The sequence below is a fragment of the Colossoma macropomum genome, unplaced genomic scaffold (assembly GCF_904425465.1).
Source record: "Colossoma macropomum unplaced genomic scaffold, Colossoma_macropomum, whole genome shotgun sequence".
Classification (NCBI taxonomy): Eukaryota; Metazoa; Chordata; class Actinopteri; order Characiformes; family Serrasalmidae; genus Colossoma; species Colossoma macropomum.
In genome coordinates this window covers 30190699-30210712 of record NW_023494786.1, presented here as the reverse complement: position 1 = coordinate 30210712, position 20014 = coordinate 30190699, and the positions used below count along the sequence as shown (strand labels likewise).

The following is a 20014-nucleotide window of genomic DNA, read 5'->3' as shown; positions in this document are numbered from 1 at the left end:
CAAAACTCTATATTGACAGCAGTAATATGCTGTAATCAATAACATCCTATGTTCTGAATATCATATACTGAGTATGCACACATAAATGCATATTAGGAAATGGAAGTTGTTGTTACAATAGAATTGTTGTTAATTTGCATTCAAAATGTGTTTTAAAAAGTCATGAAAAAGTCATGAAAACTGTTTCATTGCAGTTTTTAAGCTAACAGGCTAACAGGCTCCTCTAATAACACTCACAGTTAGGCTTTAAGATGAAATATTTACTAAATAATTCACTGAGAAACTGAAATAAACAAAGTAATTATCTATTACATGCATGTCTTACAAACTCTAAAAGTTATTGTTTAAGCTTGAGTTGCATAATAATAAACTCAATCTGGGAACGTGAATGCTAGCTTGGCGCTAACTTGGCACTACAAATACTGAATCCCATAGCTAGCTGAATTCAGCATTATTGTAGCAGTGCTAATCAGCACAAACAAATAAAGTTCCTACATTAAAGTCAGCTATATTGTGACACACATGAGAAAAATAATAATGAACTCATCTGAATATCCATGCTTTATTTTATGTTGGCACAGGTTGTGCTTGGTAAGTTAGCACACTGTTAGATAGGTTGTGCTGCTAGCTAGGCCAATGTTAATCAACATTTCACTAGGTAAGGGCAGACTTGTATTTTTTGCTGGTTTAGGCTAATTTTTCACATGCGACATCCAGCTTGGGTTTGTTTTCGTAGTGTTTTTTTTTTGAGTCAGTCTTGATTATCAAGTTTAGCAGTACGAGCCGAGTCTGGTTGGGTCGGGTTTCCCACTCACAGGTCATATTCGGACAGTTTCACAAGTTTCTCATTCAGCTAAATGAGCCAGCGTCCTGTAAGGCTTGCCCAACCTGACAAAAGTTGCTATGAAAGAGCACATTTTTGGGTGGAGCCCTGAGGGGGAAACTGGTATTTAGCTGATGTATTTAATTGGCTGTGTTAAATCAGTAAAAGCTCCAAATTAGGGATGCACTGATATTGGAATTCCCAGCCTTAGCCAATATCTGACTTTTTTCATGTGCATATCTGCTGGCGTTGATACATAAACATTTATATATATATATATATATAAACTGATGAAATGAAAGGAAACCTTTTAGCCAACTGTGTCTGAACACATCGGAATTAGACCGATGCATTTAACCCATCCGTGCAGTGAAACACCACATACACACTAGTGAACACACACACACACAAGGGGGCAGTGAGCACACATGCCCGGAGCGGTGGGCAGCCCTATCCATGGCAGTTGGGGGTTAGGGTGCCTTGCTCAAAGGGCACTTCAGTCACATACTGTCAGCTGAGGGGATCGAACCGGCGACCTTTCGGTCACAAGGCTGGTTCCCTAACCTTCAGCCCATGACTGCCCCCACAATAAAGCAACCACAAGTCACGCCCAACGTGGGGGCTCGAACCCACGACCCTGAGATTAAGTCTCTATTGAGTCTCATGCTCTACCGACTGAGCTAGCCAGGGCGATTATTGATACTACATCAACCAGGATTAGCATCAGAAACATTTATTCTTGTTACAGATGCAGCAAATTGCGTAAAGTGGAGATACTTTAGTACAGTAAATCAAACATTCTGCTCTTCCAGAGAGCAATAAATACATCATCACGTATCAGAAATATCCAAAAATATAATCTTTTTGAGCGTCTGCCAATACTGATGTGATTCCAGTGTCATAGTCTTAATCCTGTAATTCTGCAGCCTGTTTTAACAAGAGTCTATCATTCTTAATTTAACAGGGCCAAACCGTCACTCTGCACAAGAACATGTGAAAATCTGTTTGTGCATTTGTGTTGTTTTTGTTGTCTGTCTCATTATGTCATGGAGTTGATGCTTATTTTCTATGATCATGTTTGTGTTTTACAGGGTCTCTGTTAAAACTCTCACAGGCCAGCAATGAGATTTTATTTATTTGAATTGTTTAATAAATGGTATTTTGTTTCATTTCATTGTGCAAATAATTTCTGGCTTTATCTAAATCTGTGTCCACAGAAGTCTGCCTTTTTATTTATCAAGCTGAATGTTTAAAAAACACTGAGCTAAATGCTACATGTATGTCAGAATATCATGAAAATTACAGTAACTGCCCTAAAGCAAAACTGGCCAAGACATCTCCACGGCTTTCCTAGTTTTATGTTTCATGTGCTGTAATCTAATCAAGGAATATTCATGAGTTGTAGTGAACGTGGAGATGATGCATATGACTGTTGTCAGCACAAAACCTTGTATCTCCAAAATGGTAACTTTACAGGAGAAGGAAAAAACCTACTTTACTTTTAATGTAAGTCAATGGGAACCAGACGTCCTTCCAAGTCATTTTGGACCTTTTCTTTTGGTCCGTTCTTCATGAAATTTACAAACAATGTAAAGAGCAAGAGACATTTTCAAATTATGTCAAATATTGAAAAATGAAGATACGAGGTTTTGTTCCAACAGCAGTGATATATTGAATAAGCTCACAGTTGAAGTGTCCCTCTGACTGTGTTTCTAGATCATTTGGGGAATTTTTTAAGTGTGCTGCATGATTTCAGAGTGAAATATCCAGCAAAAATGGAATTTTAAACTTTTTTTGTTTTTAAAATGGTTCATATAAACTCCTGTTTGTCTCCAGGTCACCAAATGCAGCTCCCTGAATGGCTGTACAAATAATTGTGTCCGTCTGGACAAGCTTGCCCACAGTAAATACATGCAGCCTTAATCAGTTAAATAAACTGAATTTTATTTTGGAAATTGGCAGCAGAAATATTGATTCTTTTCATATTGCAACCACAGGGTCAGCTGCTCATGACCATGACCTCAAGCTGAGAGCTAAACTCTCCCAGACTCGAGTGTCCATCACTAACAAAATATATACATAAACAAAACTAACACTTCACTGTACATTCTTAAAAATGGTTCTTCAAGGGTTCTTTAGTAAAGAAAATGGTTCTATATAGAGCCATGGGCACTCAAAAATCCTTGCTTAAAGGGTTCTTTGCATCATGAAGGGGTTCTTCAGACTGATGGATAATGTGCTGTAAATGGTTACATATAGAACTTTTTTGGAAATTCTTTCATAGCACCAGAAAGGGTTCAATCTGAAGAATGCTTTCACAATGCGAATAAACTTTCACTCATGCGAAGGATTCTTTGAGTGTTCTTGGATCCATATAGAACCATTTTTCTTTACCAAAGAACCCTTAAAGAGCCATACTTTTTAAGTGTGTAGTTCATGTCCATAAGGATACATCACGATAAGTGGCAGTTGTCTATAGGCTGTCATTGTCAGCTTCTATGTTAACACCTGTGTAAAGTAATATTGAGGTTTTTGCAGACATTGATTTTGGAGAGTTTCAGGCCATTTTGTTCCTTCTTTGATAACAACTTGGGCTCAAAATTTTTGTCTGGATTAAAATGTCCAATGTAATATTTTAAGAATTGCGCTTTGAAAAACGGACACAATTAGAAACAGGAGGCGAACTGTGAAATGGGCACAATGCCAATGAAAATCCAGCTGTCATAACATGCTGTCGTTTCACCCCAGAAAGTGTTATGACACAACCTAATGTCAACAAAAGAACTGTCACTTGACAGTGAAGTTGAAACACAGCTTTTATGACAACTGCAGCTTATTAGAACAAGCCTTTATAAATGTTTATGTAGGTTTATGTCACTTGTCATGAAAGGCTTATGGAACTGTCATGTAGCCTTTTGAACTACAGTAAAGTGTTACTATGTAACAAGAACAGCATGTCATTGATGCAAAGCGCTGCTCTTATGAAACATCAAAAGCTATTAGACTGATAATTGGTGCCCCCTTGTGGAGAATTTTAGTCTACTAAACGTGAGTGAGTGAGTGAGATACAAGCCAGATCCATCAGGTGCTTCACATCTGTCTGTTTGAAGTCTTTGAAATAGATGCTTGTTAGTGAATTAGATGGTCACATTTGCATGGGATCTTTAATAGGTGCCCAAACAACCTTTTTAAAAGCACTGTGCACTCTTATGCAATTACCTAAGTAGAAGTAAGATGCCCTTTTTAATAGGCGGATTCCCCCATTTGACAATCAAATATTTTGAAACTGACATATAATAATAAACAAAACAAAGATTGTGGAAATCTGTGATGTACAAAACTAGCTTTTCCTCCATGTTGGATGAGTAACTAGAGAGAAGGCATCGTCAGTATTGACTGAATGACATGCCACCGTTTTGTGGGCACTCAGCACAGAACTTGATGTTTTTAAATCCTAAATTTAAAAAAAAATGTGAGAGCACCTGAGGTGTGCCTTCCAGTCACATTGCTCCAAAGACAATAAGAGGCGAGTTTGAGAAGGTAGCAGAAAGCATGTATGGTTTATTGCTGAGTAATGTTGTATAATCTCTGTTCATTGGTACAAATTATGTACAAATTAGAGGCAGTTATCGTAGTATCTTCATTAGGAACAAACTGTCTGAATGTTGATCTTGTTTTTCTCTGGATGAAGGTTCTCAGTTCACGTTCAAATCGATGTAATTGTGGGAGGTCCAGCCTGAAGCTTCTGTTTCAGTCCAAACCATGAATTTGAAAAATTGGTATTGACGATTATGTCTCTTACTGACTTTTTGCAGGTGTAAGAAAGAGGAAGTGCTGGCAGGATACATGCTCTGAGGAGCCGTATCAGGGGATGTAAGGGTCAATAAACAGGCAGGCAGGTAAACATAATCCATAATCAGAAAAACAAATCTGAAAAACACAAGAGCAAGGGTCAAAACATCGGACAAAACAGAGAACAAGAGCACGGAAACTGCTCAGAAATGTGTAGAGATGTTGGTAATACTTTGTTAAGAGCAAAGCCAAACCATAAAGTATAGAAAAGATGTGTCTCAAAGTCAAGGCTGCAGCTGAAGTAGGAGATACCTGGTAGCACTGGTACATAAAGGCTTACTCAGTGCTCACTCAGTGCTCAATAAGGCACATTCAGGACAGTGAAGTCTGTACAGTAACACTTTATTTCAAAGCTACCTACATAGGGACTACATAACACATGCATAAGCACTGAATAGCATATTTGTGAAGCAGTTTTTGAGGATTTATGTCCAGCTTATGCTAGCAACTGCAAGAAGACATGAGGTGTTCTATGAAGTAAAGGACACTGCATTGACATAAGGGACCTTAAGCTTAAAGAGATGGATATCTGTTCCATTTATAACACTATTAGGAAGCATGATTACTAGTAATAGAATGTGGAAGAAAGATCTAGTTCATTTCAGCTCCATGCAGCTCTACATGAGTAGAAAAAATTCTTATGTCAATACGCCATTTACCTTATTATAGTAACTTTTGATTACTGGCATAAGCTGTTTTGCTTTGTAAATACGCTATTCAATGCTTATGCATGTGTTATGACATCCTTATGTAGGTAGCCTTCAAATAAAGTTTTACCAGTTGTACCAACACATCATGGCTTATTGACTTTAGCAACACAACACTTATAAATCTTGTGTTTAAAAACTTTACATAAAATTTTACACATTATATTTCATCTCTAAGTCTAGCATCACTAGCATTTCGCCACACACATTTGTTTCTGCCTGTTATGACCCCACATTTTGTCTAGGGCCCTGTGGGATCAGTAACATATGGCAGTAAAAGACTGAACTGATGATGATGGGTTAAAATCTGGAGGAACCAACCAAGAGAGCTTTTATTCAAAGCCGTTGTATTATTTGAAGCCATTTCATTCAAATCAACCACAATAAAAGGTGTGCTGTAGTGTCTAGCACCACACCGGAAGAGTCAAACTGTGGACAGCACCAAAGAAAAGATCAAAACAAAACCTAACCATGCCTACCTACTCTGAAACAAAAATCTAGCTAATCTAAAAACAGAAACAAAAGCTAACTACACTTCCCTGGCCAATAACCAAAAGTACATGTGGCGGTGTCCTCTGACCTCGGGAACTAGATAGTGTGGACATCTATGTGGTGCGGACGTATAGGCGCACGCCCCTCTTACCTGTTTAAACCCCAGGTGGTACAAATACTCAATCTCTTGTAAAACAAATGTAAAAGTGTGCAGGTAAAATGCCAACTGAAGCACTTCATCCAACAAGAAACAAACCTATACGCTAAGTTAAAAGAAGGGCTGGTAAAATATCTAGATAAAGGCAGACTCCCAACACGAGGGATTAAAACTAACTAAAACACAGCACACATGATCCGTCCTCTCTCTCGTCAGCCAGCTCGAAGGCCTCGTTTAAAACATAGGCTCCTCCCCTAACTGCACCAGCCAGGCCTCTGATTGGTTAGAGGTCCTCCTCACATGACTGATTGCAGAGCAGGTACACCTGTGAAGGGAGAGACCGGGGAGAGAGAGAATGATACACAACACAACAACTAACACTGCTGTTTTTACAATATAGACGTGCAGGGATTGGGGACCACATTAATAGAACTAAAAATATTATGGTTTAAAAATATTCATGGAACTACAAATGTTCCAAAATGGTATGTAAGTAATTAAGTATAATAAACTAAGTAAGTTTAAGGATTTTCTACCCAACATCTGCAAATCAGCAAATAGAAACAAATGAAAGCAAAAACTGGCAAAATGAGTAATTCGTTTATATCAGAATGATTGAAAATGAATGGACATCTTTTTTTTTAATTAACTTTAATTTAACTTTTTTTTTATTTATTTGTATTTGCAACATATTTGCGATATTTTTATACTCAACATTTTGCTTGTGGACTTTTGAACTTTTGGCATAAAATGAACTCCACATTTCTCCAGCAAACACTCACGTCCTCCAACACAGTGATTCCCAGCAATCTCCACCAAACATAAACCTTCTCAAACACACGAGCATTCAGTGCTGACTTTGAAGACAGTTGTTTTTATACCTTCATGTATGAACATTCAATATTACAGTAATTTAACATATAACAGCCATTTGCTTTCACTTGCAAAAAAAAACAAAAACAATAAGTGCTTGAGATGAATCTGTTCTCCTGAAATCAGCAAATACGTGTGTTCTCTGTAGACGATGTATCAACTTATTTTCACTTTGAAAATCAACAACACGTATTATTTAACCAGCGGCGTTGAAACTTTTGTATTCAACGATATTTGATATGATAAAATGCTGTGATAAAAAAGTGATTAATGTGACAAGATGATAAAATTGTGCTTAATATGACCAGAGACATGAACTAACGAGATAAAAACGTTGATTTTAGAAGAACAGACCCACCTCAAGAACTTGAACATTGTTTTTTGCAAGTGAAGGCAAATCTGGAATTTGACCGGGGGCACCCAAATTTTTGCATATAACTTAATTTTAAAAACAAAATTCTAATTTTCCCACAATCGTAGTGAATTAGCAGACTTTTTGATTTTTTCAATGGTAAATAAGTTCGAGTTGGTGTTTGCTGATATGATATGAGACAGAAGCCTTAAAAATAAGAACAAGTTTTAATGTCCCACCGGTTTAATTATGCTCTGCGTTTCCCAGTGGTTTAATTAAGCTGGAACAGGTTCCATTGTTGTTTTGATTTCTGTATTGCCTCGGTTAGGGGTCAGGCTGACCATAAGGGCCGTCTGGGCTATTAAATGAGTTTGCACTCAGTTATACCTGTTGCCTTGACGACTGCAGAACTGTATATGTATCATAACTGATAGAAATATATTGACAGTAAAAGTTATAGTGATAAAAAGCCATCATTATTCAATGACTAATGCCTGTTTAGGTTAGAATATATGTTAACGCAGTTGAAATAATGACAGTGAAGCCTGTATGATGTTATGGAGAGTCTGATTAGAAAAAATAGAACTTGTGTGTTTCAGTCTGGTCACATAGCAGCTCTGTGAAAAAAGCCATGTTTCAATGGGCTGAAGGTAAAAAAATAGCTTTGGACGTTTCCTCAAGCCAGACAAAGACTTAAGAGAGGAGTTCCATGCGGCCGAAAGGGCCAGCGTGCAAAAGGAGATGTATTAAAGCAGATTTTTATCCTGCAGCCGGCCGGGTGAGTGCTGCTCCCTTTGACAGTGTGGCACAGCGCTCTGGGCAGCCCAGAGAGAGAGAATGAAAGGCTGGTCTGGTGAGGCTGTCTCTGTCTCTCTGAATCAGAGGGGAATCTCTCGGCTCCGAATGCAGCTACCTCTGCCCGTCACAATGGCAGCATTTCTATGGAGATAAATTGAAAGCCCAGAAAGCTCTGGAGGCTACTTCTTACACCCCAGCATTACTGCCTCTGTCCCGGCCTGGCCCGGCCTGCTGTTGTTACTGATGAAAGGCAAGGATGGTTCTGCTAATGTTAGTTGATGTGGTTTTAGTTCAGTGAGGATGAAAGGAGTGCTCTACAGATTGGATGGCTGCTTAAGATGTCACAGTGTGATCAATGAGAGACTGTGGATCAAAGTAGGACTGGGACGATAAGCAATTTTGAAAAGTGAACACAGTGAAGTATTGATATTTAAAACCACAGGGCTTTTATTTGCATATTCATTAGGACAGTTTTCATTTGTGCCAGTGGGGGCAACAAAGCCTGAAGGCCTTTTAACACTTAAAGAGGAGCTCTGCATAATTCAGCAGTTGAGATGTAAAGTCATTCAGAGTGGTTTGATGTGAAATAGGTAATTGTAGAGAAATTTAGACTCAGATTTCTTTACAGTGGTGGAGATAGGAACCAGGGGTCACCATGTCTACAACACAAAAATAGGCATTTTATTTATAAATAACCAGGTGTGTAACATATGACCAGTCAGCAGACGCTCGCGGTTAAAACACAAACGAAGCTTTACTTGTGGATTCAGACAAGTATAGCATAGTCAGCAAACAGGCATGGGTCAGTTCCAATATAAACAGTAGTAGAGAAATGGCTACCATAACAGACAAGGGGAAAACAGAGCGAAGTCCAAAAAAACAGGCGATGGGTCAAAACCATAAATCCAATAAACCAGACTAAAGTACACAGGGGCAAAAACAGAGTCAGAGAAAACGGAAAGCAGAAGGTCATACACACGATAGATAACAACAGGAAGAACCCTCAGTAGTTTCTATAGGGAAAGCAATACCTCACAATGATTCTAGCTATAGCCCGGGCTAAAATGCTATCTATCTGAGTCATGTGACACAAATACACAGGTGCACAGCATTAGTATTCAGGTGATCTTGAACGGTGATAGGATGATGAGGATCTCTGCGGAGTCATGTTAGCTGGCTGAGGATTCTGGGAAATGGAGTCTGAGTCATTACTGGCCAGCGAAGGAAATAGCTCCGTCTCCTGATTCCCCAGTGTATTCTGGGGAATGTAGTTCGTTGACTGACTAGCCGAATGCGTGACAAGGTGCTACCGGTTCACTGGTGGTTTTGGATAGTATACTGTCCAAAACCACCAGTGAACCAGTAGCACCTGGTTTTGTTGTGACACCTAAAAACTTCTGAACTCCCAGTAATTGTTTTTGAATGTTTCTTGATTGGACTGTGAGGTTTTGAATGTATCTAATAATACATCCCATAGTCCATATCAAAAAAAAAAAGAAATAGAATTTTTCTCACTTTTTTAAAATGAAAGAATTCAATGTATTATATGGACATTGTTAAAGTACCATTCATTCTCTAGTCCATATAGTACATAAATGGAAACTAAGCTGCAAAACAGCCTGCTTTGAATTCATTGTTTTTGTGGTGTTATATATCCTATGTAGGCCTATTCAGTCTACAGCAGTTAAGCTCCACCCCTTCACACTAAAGTTATGAGTGTTTCACCCTGGACTGCTTTTTGAATGAGGTGTAATACAGCTCAGCAGGGTCATTCTTGTACATCAGTAACAAAAAACAGACTATTTTCATAGGTTGGAAAATGTTCCTATAAAAATGATACAGACTTGGCTAATTTTTGGTACATAAAATCACAAAAAATATCATAAATAGCTCTATTGGTGTCATACCACCATAATAATGATGTATATGAAATCTACTGGGTAATCTTTATAAATATAATTTTATTTTTCTAAATTTTTATACCTTTGTCATGTTTATAAGTCTTTATGTATCTTCATTAAATGGTTTCAAACATTAAATCTGCATCATTAACCAACATCTAGCCCATCATTAGCCCATCTCAATTTCCACCATTTACAGAATGAAACATATGTAGTCATGTTTGCTGTTCGTGATTCTTTCTGGAGCTTCAAAGTTTTTCTACCTAAAGATTTTAAGGCTGATATTCTAACCCAAGTCCCACTTGTCTTTGATGCACTCTACTCTCAAACATCTGTCCTCAGTCATATACCATAATAACGTGCATAACTCTTCCCAAATGAACTCACTCATCATACTTAACAGATGTCTTTTTTGATGTTTGGAGTTATTCATTAAAAACACACCCAATTTCCACATGAGAACATGAAGCAAAGAACCTTTTTTTTCTGACCACAGTGACTGGGTCAATCAGCTTCACAGGTTACTGCAAGAGACACTTCCTCAGAGTGAACACACAGTGGCATGTTATTAAATGATCTGCTTGTATCCTCATCTCACAGCGCCTCCCGGCGCACATTAATTACCCTCCTCTGTCAGCTTGTGTTTCTTGCTTCGAGACGTTGGGACGCTTTAGACGTGCCAAACACTCCAGTGTCTCTCTGTGGTACTCGGTGTGACAGCCAGAGCAACAGGCTGCCGGAGTCACACTGACCACAGCTCTCTTATCTGCTGCTGTGTGGCTGCTGAGAGACGACTGACTGCTACACAGCAGCGAGCGGCATATCAATAGGACAATCAGAATGGGACTGTCCTGAATGCTTCCCGAACTGAGAGCCTTTTTTAGTGGCCTGGAAGGCTGAGCTCTGATTTTACCCGTGTTCTAGTGACAACTGTGAGAGGGTCTGGTGGGTTTCATCACTCAACATTGCCAAGAACAACCTACTTTCTTAAGAAAGGACTGTTTGACTGATGTATAAAAAGGCCACACTTAAGCACTATTTGGGTGAGATTAGTTTTACTTGAGGAGGTGGGTGATGTAAGTGTTATCGCTGTTTCTTAGTGATTTTAGCCTTGTTCAAATGCGCCATGTCAGTCATTTTTACAGACTGCGCCTTCTCGCACCAGTAAAGGATCCAGCGCCTATTATCTTCTACAAAATGAGCTGTAGAAATAATCTCAGGTTCTATTAAGCCTGTGCGAATTGATATGTTGGTAAAATGCCAGCATATTCTGTGGAAAAGGAGTTTCTTAAGTATGGGGTGGGTGATGAAGCATTTACTTGTCTTCTTTGTGGCTAAAATCAAGCTGATATGCATTGTCCTACCTCAAGTGTCCAACTCAGAACACTGAAATGCAAAAATTACAGAATAATGTTTGAGTTTCTGCGATGATGTTGGGTATTTGCTGTGAATTCCCAAGCTAATGACAATGCGAAGGACACATGTCCTGTGGTAAAAAAAAAAATTAGTTGGGTGTCATCAGCATAGCAGTGGTAAGAGAAGCCATGAGAGTATATTACATCACCAAGAGAATGAGTGTAGAGTGAAAAGAGAACATGACCCAGCACCAAGCCCTGTGGGACACCGGTGGCGATCCTGCATGGAGTGGATGTGGACTCTCTCTATGTTACCTGGTAAGAGTGCCTGTCCAGATAGGACTCAAGCCACTTCCTCATGGAGCAAGTGATTCCAAGGTTGGTGAGGACAGACAGGAGGATCTTGTGGTTGACTGTATCAAAGGCTGTAGAGAGGTCAAGAAGAATCAGAACCGATGACAGTTTGGTTGATCTTGCTACCTGGAGATTCTCAGTCACTGCTTTGAAGGCAGTTTCTGTTGAGTGCACCGATTTGAAGCAAGATTGGTTGGGGTTCTGGAGGTCATTCTGAGTGAGAAAGACAGACAACTGATTATAGACAGCATGTACAAGAATTTGTGAAAGGAAAGAAAAGAGTGATACAGGTCTGTAGATGCTGAGATCACAGCTGTCATGCATGGAACCACCCTGTCAGTCTTGAATGCTGATGGAACATGACCTGATGACAAGGAACTGTTTGTGATGAAAGTGATGAAGAGCAGCAGGTCCAGGGAGATTGACTAAAGCAATGTGGATGTGATAGGATCGAGAGGGAAGTTGGTTGGATTGCTGGATTTGAGTAGCTGTAGGACATCATATGTGGAAAGGGAAGAAAAGCAGGTTAGAGAATTAAGAGCAAGAGGATGAGGACTAATGGAGGGAACGGAGATAGAAGAAAAAGACTGGCAGATTCTATTAACCTTCTCTTCAAAGAAGGTGACACAGAGGTAAGAGAAGAAGAGGAAAGTGGTGGGGAAAAAGGAGGAGAAGAGGGTGGTGGGAGGAAAAAGAGGATTGAGGAGAGAGTAGAAAATGCTGAAGAGCTTGCGTGGATCAGATGCTGATGCTTCCAGTTTCCCTCTGTAGAAATATGTACTTTGCAGGAGTTTCTTTTGGTAACGCTTTATTTGGATGGTCCACGTAGATGCTTTGCAGATGCTCAGCTTACCTTTAACTAACAGCTAAATATCTATTCAATGCAACTGAACTTATAGTCCACCAACCAAAAATGTCCAGCCAACAGCGTCCTGTGGGCAGCGTCCTGTGACCACTGATGAAGGACTAGAGGATGACCAACACAAACTGTGCAGCAGCAGATGAGCTACTGTCTCTGACTTTGCATCTACAAGGTGGACTGACAAGGTAGGAGTGTCTAATAGAGTGGGCAGTGAGTGGACACAGTGTTTAAAAACTCCAGCAGCACTGCTGTGTCTGATCCACTCGTACCAGCGCAACACACAATAACACACCACCACCACGTCAGTGTTACTGCAGTGCTGAGAATGATCCACCACCCAAATAGTACCTGCTCTGTGAGGGTCCATGGGGGTCCTGACCACTGAAGAACAGGGTAAAAGGGGGCTAACAAAGTATGCAGAGAAACAGATGGACTACAGTCTGTAACTGTAGAACTACAAAGTGCACCTATATAGTAAGTGGAGCTGATAAAATGGACAATGAGCGTAGAAACAAGGAGGTGGTCATAATGTTATGCCTGATTGGTGTATTTTTTCCTAGACAGATAACAAAAACCTGGACCAGGGAAATCCTGGGTGGGTGGTGACCATAATTGCCCTTATAATGTAAACACAGCTTTTAGCATACCACATGTCTTTGTAGGTTGAGCATCTAAAGCTGAGACCACTGTTATACAACTGGACTTCATATATAATATCTGGAGCTCTGCTGCTTGAGCAAGTTGCTTGTTTGGTGGAGGAGCAATAATGGTCTGGGTCAATTTTTCATGGTTTGTATGCCTTAGTTCCAGTGAAGTCATAATACTACAGCAAGCAATGAGAGACAACAGTGTGCTAGTTTATCTGATAATAGAGCTATATGGGGGAATTATTTCATTATATTACTTAATATTATTATATTATAATATTATCTTAGTTGATTTCCATTCCACCAGTGAAATTGCCACTAGGAGTCCTGCAAAAAGAAGCTATAGAAATGAACAATAACATGCAAAAATGTTGTTTTTGAGGCAGTGACTATGAGACAGGAAAAAACAGACTCAAGGAAGGACACAGAGAAGTACAAGGGGATGTTTCTAAATGATCGTTAAATTAGTTTGGCAAAGCTGTTTTCTATGAAAAGTCAGGTGGTTGCTAAAGTGTTGCTATGTCATCCCAGGTGGTTGCTAAGATGTTGTTAGGCCATTGCTATGGAGTCTAAGCCAGGGGTTGGCAATGTTAAGAAGAGCCATTTTGTCCTTTCAACAAAAATCAAACCACCTTGGGAGCTACAACCTTTTATGTCCATCTTATCATCTTGGCTGTAAAAATGTCTGTCAATTTTCTCACATCTCCAGCAGGAAACCTTTCCACAAAAGTAGAACAGTTTCTTGTAAAATGTCTCTCAACATTCATTTTTTACGAGGCTGAAGTCGCTTCTCATTCGCCAGCTTCTTGTTCGAATTTTCCTGTTCCACCTTAAATGGTGCCTGAGGCACCAGAATGTAACGGCTACACCATTTAAGGTGGAACGGAAAAATTCAAACAAGAAGCTGGCAAACAAGAAGATGACTTAAGCCTTGCCTTTTTAAATGTATCAGGAAACCAGCTGAAGTGCTTATAAATGTAAATACAGTCGTTCATCTCCAAATGATCAATGTTCATCTTAAATCTCTCTCTTTGCTGTTTCATTAGCTACTAGCTGGGCGGCATTGTTGTCTGTGTTGCTATGGTGACCAGCAGTCTGCATGCCAACCTTCAGGGTGAATTAGCAGTTCTACATTAACTCCAGCGTTTAAGATCATTTATTGTGAAAACTGTATTGAACGATCAGAGCTTAATTTTACTGTAAATGAAAATTATTTCATTTTTACCTAAAAATCTCTGCTGTGGAGCCACAACAGGGCAGTAAAAGAGCCCCTCCAGAGCTGCATGTTGCCGACCCCTGGTCTAGGCAGTCGCTAGGGTGTTCCTAGGCCATGGGCCCTTTTTCACGAGGAGTCGCGATTACTTCCAGTTTAAGTGTTAGCAGGGTAAAAGTAACTTCCGCTCCATATAACTACTGCAGAAATCAGGACAAAATGTTATAGTAGTGAACTATAATGCTCAAATACTGAGTTACGACAGGCATATGTTAGTTTTTGTGCACTATCATGACAAAAAGTGAGAACAGAAAGTGAAAATGAAGCACTGATTTAACTTTAAACACAGCTAAAATGCTGTGTATGTGATGTAGCCCTGCTTACTGCTGCTGCAGCTGCTCACATCAAGCACTGTGTCTGTCGTTGTACAACATGCCAGCGATTTCTGTAATATTTCTGTTTTCAAAAGAAATAAAAGTTCTTCTATGTAGTATGAATTTGGTAGACGTTGTTTAGCTGTAGCTAATTAGCCACACTGGAAGCCATTGCCAACTGTAGCTGTATTCCCAAAAAAGGAAGCTAGTTTTCATTAGCTGCTGGCTCCAGCCGGCTAACGTGGAGCAGGTTCTGTGACACATTTACAGGATGCCATAAATGCAAACCAAAACTTTTATATGTAAAGTCTGTTTGACAGACCTCGTTTAAACTCTGCTTTAGCTTATGGTAGGCTAGCAGGCTACAGTCGCTAATTAGCTAGCCTACCATTAGCAGTTCGAGGAACACCAGCTTCATATGAGTAGCAGACTGTAAAGCTAGCTTGCTGGCTATGTTAGTGATCTGCCAAACAGCAATTTTTGAAGCAGTACTTCGGACAGCATCCACCTTTCACTGCTTAATCAAAAACGCGGCTCCTAGCTAACTTGTATGTTAGCATCGCGATTCTGCTGTGACATTCGAAAAAACAGAAAGCTGCTTTATGTTAGCCAGCCAATCTAGTTTGGTTAGCAATAGCTTCTAGCCAGCATAGCTAGCTTAATATAAACAGAGTCTATAAAATTCATGCTACATATAAAAGTTCTTCTTTCTTTTGAAAACAGAAATATTACAGAAATCACTGGCATGTTGTACAAAGACACAGAGACTGCTTGATGTGAGGCAGACTGCAGTAAAACCAAGGCTGTCCCACAAATACAGCATTTTAGCTCTGTTTACAGTTAAATCAGTGCTTCTGTCCACTTCTTTTTCTCGCTGTTTGTCACAACAGTGCAGGAAAACTAAAATATAACTGTTGTAGCTCAGTGTTTGAGCACTATCGTTCACTACTACAACATTCTGTCATCACTTCTGCAGTAGTTATATGGAGAGGAAGTGAGTTTTACCCTGCTAACGATTGTGAAAAGGCCTCTTGCTATGATATCCCAAGGGGTCAGTTCTTGCTACGGTGTTACTAGGCCTTTACTATAATATCCTGGTTGCTAAGGTGTTGCTAATCTGTTGCTCCGTTACCCCAGGTGGTTGCTATGGTTTAGTAGGCTGTTGCTATGATATCCCATGGGGTTGTTAAGGTGTTGCTAGGTTATTGTTATGGTGTCCCAGGTGGTTGCTAAGATGTTGCTGGGCAATTGATGTAGTATCCCAGGTGGTTGCTATGAGCTGATGTGCTATGGTTTAGTAGGCTGTTACTATAATATCCCATAGGGGTTGTTAAGGTGTTGCTAGGTCATTGTTTTGGTGTCCCAGGTGGTTGCTAAGATGTTGCTCGGCAACTGATGTAGTATCCCAGGTGGTTGCTATGAGCTGATGTGCATATTACATGCAATATAACAATCAGATTTCAATCTAAGACGCATTTGAGTAGCAATTGTAAATGCAGGATGCAGTCCAAATCACACAAAAGAACCAGGTTTAAGGTCCAAGTGACCAGATATAAATGAAATCGGAATAACTGTTATGTGGACATTATCTGGATATGAGACACATCAACTGATAAGTGCAAACAGACTCAAATAATGACAGTGTAAATGCAGGGTGAACTACAGATGAAGAGAAGTTAGACCAGGGTCTGCATTCACAAAGCCTCTCAGAGCAGCACTACTTCTCTGAAAAGATCCATGAATACGAGCTCAGGTGACCATGTTTACATTATGTAAATGCAGAAACAAAAACTTAATTAACACTGAAAAAAAAAACACAACTTAATCAAAGCTAAAAACAAAGACTTAATCAAAGCTGGAAACCTTCACTCTGTGCAACATGCTGATCTCATGCATTTTAAAATCGCGCTCCTGTGAAGACTTGAATAGTCCACAGATGTAGTACATAAATTATCCATCTCAATGTGTCACTCAAGCGGAGTTTTGAGAAAGAGTAAAGGCTCTTAATTACCTGTACGGAGCTGTGATTGAGAAACTAAACCCTGAGATGTTACATTTGTCTTTATTATAAAAGCAGGAAAATTCTGAATAAGACAGAAGCAGATGGACTGTCTCAGAGACATCATTAATCCATTAATACACTGATGTTTTTCTAATCAGTATTTCATCAGCCATCACTATGATTAATGTTACTTGGATTTCTTTTTCAGTGTCTACAATGTTGGTTGTGCAACAGCTGGTGCACTATTTTAACCCCTTAAAGTCTCAGGCTTATTATATACTAGGGGTGGGAATCTCTAGGCACCTCACGATTTGATTCGATTACGATTCAGAGGGCTGCGATGCGATTATAAAACGATTATCAATGCATCTTTTTTTTCTATACAGGATTTCTATTTTCTCACTGTCTGAGGACTTGGTACTTTTAAAGCAAAGTATTTGTAATGATCCATAATGCATTTACGTCTAATATCTTTTATTAATAAAGCAAATGGAAGTGATGTAGCAAGTGAACTAAAAGGCTCTCATTCGCTGCTCTGGTTTGGAGCACATTAGACGCTGCTGCCACTCATCTGCGATAAAATGCGCAGTTACGGTGAAATAAGATCCAGTGGTGATGGATCTCCACGCAGCACACGTTACAGCTATTCTACCCGTTTTCTTTAGTGATTTTATAACTTCGGTTTTGGTCTCGTTGTAGAGATGGGAGGGGGGGTGGGGGTTGCTGTGTCAGTAAAATATCTTCGAGACGGGACGTGCGCAATATAGAGCGAAAGCCCTGTTGCAGCCCAGCGTGCAGACTGCAGGTCACATAGCAACGATGCGTTATTCGCATTTATAAGCAGCACAGTTGGTTTCCTGGTACATTAAATCTGCAACGAGAGACTGTGAAACACTAAACAGTTGCTCAGATGAAGTTGCTTTTCTTGTTCGAATTTTCCTGTTCCACCTTAAATTCTGACTGAGGCGCCAAATGTAAATTTATTTAATTTAAATTCCACCATTCAAGGTGGAACGGGGAAATTTGAACAAGAAGCTAGCAAATAAGAAGCGACTTCAGCTTCGTAAAACAGTCGAACGCTGAGAGACATTTTATGATAAGCCGATCTACTTTTGAGGAAAAGTTGCTGGAGATGGGAGATAAGCAGCTAAAGCTTAAAGCAGAGCGAAGCAAGTCTGCGCTCTCGTTTATATTTTTAGCCTACACTAGGACATCATTACATACTGAGACATACTGGACATTAAATGCTGTGGCTCCCAAGCTGGTTTGATTTTTGTTGAAAGGACAAAATGGCTCTTCTTATCATTTGGGTTGTGACTCCTGATCTAACCAGGCCTTTAATGCAGAGGCTGCCGGTCGGATTTCTCACTCATCCCACAGACTGTCCGGGCGCTGCGCTTACACACTTCCAAGTTCCGCCTTTTGCGTTCCGTCAACATTACGTTATAAATTAAATATTTAGAAAATCGATTTTTGACATTTGTGAATCGATTCAGAATCGCCCACGTCCGCATCATGATGCACCTAAGAATCGAATTTTCCCGCACCCCTATTACATACTAACGCTTATCATGCACTGACTACAGGGACTTCAATGCAAACTGGCTGAACTGTTCTTATGTTAGAGAAGTGTGTAATAAAACTGTTAAGTGGTTAATACACAGTTACATAGTCTTCTTTCTACAAAATCACCCATTCTAGATCATGTCCTCTCTTTTCTTCTTATTCATTTGATTTGAAAGAAAATCATGGGCTAATATTGGATGTTATAGAAATAGTTTGGCAAAAAAAAAAATCACATGAACAAAATTTTCCCAAACCTCAAAGGTAGTAGAAGAGCCAAAACATGTTTGGTGTCAGAGGTTTGCTTCTTTTGATTTGTAATGCAGTGACGAGGCAAAGTTAGCCATTAAGTATTTCAGGCACATGCCTCAATTGGTATTTCAATAGGTGAGGAAGCCCCATTTTTGGGATGTGATCCGTGGATGTGAAGAGTCTTCCTCAAGTTATGTTGTATTTAATGGAGTTCTCAGCACTGACGCTCAATGCCATCCAATCAGATTTGGAAATATGCTTCTCAAACTTACTGAAAACCCCAGCTTTCCAACGAACATCATTAAAAGCTTTGAATCATTGAACTGATGGAAATGATTAGTGATATTAATCTACACCCAGAAGGATAAGCGGTTTAGAAAGTGTGTGTGTGTGTGTGTGTGTGTGTGTGTGTGTGTGTGTGTGTATTAATCTATAAACACTATTACCTAGCTAACTAGCTACGTGCAAATACATACATTTGAAAACTTTTAACAACAGTCAGTTGGTCAAACAAGAGGCAAAAGTCATGCAAACTTATGCAAAGTTGTCAAATTTAGTAAAAACCCCTTTATTTGTGTATCAAACTTACTGTATGAACAAATGTTTGATTTAGCTACCTCAGTGGTGACTGTATCTGGCTGAGCAAACTTGGCTAAATACCTGTTCAACAGATGCTCTGAAACTACTTTGGATGTAACAAGATAAGTAACAACATATAATCTAAGCTACTTAAAGTTTGAGGCATAATGGACAGGTTTGAGGTAGTTACTCAAAAACAGACCTAGCAGTATCCCCGCCTTTGAACAAGACACTGCCAGTTCTGCTGATTCAAATTATGAACAGCTGATGCTATTTAAATATTCAGAACATTTTTCCCTCTCCTGTAAAGTTGCCATTTTGGAGATACAAAGTTTTGATCCAACAGCGCTGATATATGTGCGCTTGTGTGTTTGCCTGTCTCATGCATGGTGTACGTGAATGTGTGTGAACACTTTTATGTAGGTGCAATAATGTTTTATGCTCTCTTATCTCTTTTTAGCTCTGCCCCCTCACACTGAAGTTATAAGGAGCATTTCAGCTTGGATTACTTTTTAAACGAGCCACGATACAGGGCAGCCAAACAGGACAGAGCTCATTTGCATATACCAGTTTTAAAGGCACTGTAAGAAAAACAGCCTCTTTAATTCTAAGAATAAAAACAGGTTGGAAATTGTAAGAAATTATGACTTATTTTAGTACATAAATCCTTAGTCATAAGCAGACATCATGGGAAAAATAAACATATAGGCAAAGTGTAGGAAATGGGCCCTTTAAGCTGCTGAATGTGGTCTGTATCTTTCTCAGCTGTGTTTGACTGAAGTGACAGCAGCAGTGTGGAGTTGCCCCGTGGCAAAATGACACCTCTAACCTCAGCTTTCCACCACACGGCCAGAGTCA

General features: G+C 39.5%; 1 non-coding gene across 1 annotated transcript; it reads right to left on the bottom strand.

Annotated features, from left to right (window-relative positions):
• Positions 1–1430: 1430 nt before the first annotated feature.
• On the bottom strand, positions 1431–1514 carry trnal-caa. Its single transcript is given in 2 exon segments — positions 1431–1467; positions 1477–1514. It is a non-coding gene; the product is annotated as a tRNA-Leu (tRNA).
• Positions 1515–20014: the final 18500 nt, after the last annotated feature.